The following is a 2,024-nucleotide window of genomic DNA, read 5'->3' as shown; positions in this document are numbered from 1 at the left end:
TGTCAAATTTGTCTTCCATTCTTTTCAGCCACCTTATGACCATTTCTCTGAATTCTTTTTCTGGAAGGTTGCTTGCCTCCATTTCGTTTACTTCCTTTTCTGGTGATGCCTGCTTTTCTTTCATATGTGGGCTGTGTCTTTGTCTCCCCATGGTCTCTCTTCTCTAGGTGTCTGGTTATGTAGTTCTCTCTCTCCTGTGTTGATTTAAAGGCACAAAATACAGCACTACCAGGTACAACACACAAGGCACTGAACAGAAATGTATTCACGATATTAATAACCTCCAATAAAGGTGACCACCAGAGAAATGCAAATTAGGGGATAGGAGAGAAAGAACAAGAGGAAAAGAAAGGGGAAAAAAAGGAGTGTCAAAATGAAATTGGGAAAAGGAAAAAAAAAAGTAAGAGAGACAAGAAAGAGACTAAGGGAGAAAGGGGAATAAACTATATATATGGGGATAAAACTCCAATAGAACAATCACTAATCCCAGCAAATGCCAGCAAAAAGTACCTGGGGATTAACAGAAACTACAACAGCAACTAATATTGAGTGAGGCAAGGGAAAACAGAAGCACAAAACAAACAAAAAAATAAACAAAAGAAGAATAAGCAAAACAATCTCACAAAAAAGCTTAAAAATTTGATATAATCAGGGAGAAAAAAATGGCGGCGGAATAGACAGACGTGTTCCGAGCCTTGTCCCGGAGCAGAAAGAAAGAAAAGCTGAGGGTCGCAAAAGGAGTGTTTGTTGGCAAGTTGGGGGGCAGCTGAACTCCAGAAGAAGGTGGGAGACTGCTAGACGGGGTTCCCCTGACCTGGCAGCCCCCACTGCGGCTGGGTCCCCTCCCGGTGCTGCGGGCTTGGACGCGGAGTCTCCGCCATCTGGAACCGGAAAGTGGAGCTTATCGGAAGCCTGAGAATCCACAACTGCGGCACCCACGGCACAGCTGCAAGCCCCAGAACAACGCTCCCCAATTGGCGCAAACACACGGGTTCAGAGGAGCTCTACACTCCACCACGGAAAGGTCAGATTTCGCCTGGGATAAGGTGAGGTCTCTGGTCCCAGCGCGAGAGAGGAACGCGCGTTTTGCGGGAGCTGGAGGAACAGGGAAGTCTGTTCCTAGAAAAATCCGTGGCTGTTGGGGCTGGCGTGATCTGTGAATGTGGAAGGGGGTCCTCAGAGCTGCTAACAGAAGGGCTCTCTAAAAAGCAACCCATTTTGATCTGATGTGCAGGGACACCCTAAGAATTTCAGGGCTGTGCTAGACTTACGCGCAGCCACGGAGTGCGCACACTTGGGCTTTTTCCTCTTGAAATTCTTGCTTCTGATTACTAAGCCCAATACATAGGATCACCCAGTTGGGGACACCCTGGGAGACTGGAGGGGAAAGTGTTTTTCTGGAACCTGGGGACTGGAGCAGGGAGTGACCATTGGAGAGCCAGCTCTGAGGCAGCCCACTCCCACAAACCGGTAGTGAGCGCCACAGGGAAAGAAGGCTCTAACACTCCCTAGAGAGGCCATAGATAAACCCGGAAGTCAATCCAGAAACACTGCCACCGAGGGGCTGAATCACAAATTGACTCTTGTGTAATCAAAAATAAAGGAATACGAATTAAGACACACCACCTGCTTAAAATCAGGACTGGCTTACATCACTGAAGAGCAGTGGAATGCAGGGAACTGCAATACTGTCCAGACTGAGAAACAGGCGTGCCAAACAGAACAATAGAGGAAGTGAATGACCTTCACTACTCCACATTTTATTTTTATTTTTTATTTTTTTTTTCATTTTTTGCATCTTTAACTCAAGAAACTAATTTTTTTTTCTTTTTTCCTCACTTGATTTTACCTTTTTAATTATTACATTTTTATTTTCAATCCATATTATTACTACTGCTATTTTATCCCCCCCTTTTTTGTTTTTTAAGTGTCATTTTATTTTCTCTTCATTTTGTTTTGGGATTAATGTTCTACATTCTATTTTTATCTTTCCTTTATCAACATTTTACTCTATCTCAACTCTA

Source organism: Plecotus auritus (genome assembly GCF_963455305.1).
Source record: "Plecotus auritus genome assembly, chromosome: 6".
NCBI classification, from domain to species: Eukaryota; Metazoa; Chordata; class Mammalia; order Chiroptera; family Vespertilionidae; genus Plecotus; species Plecotus auritus.
This window is presented reverse-complemented; position numbering follows the sequence as displayed.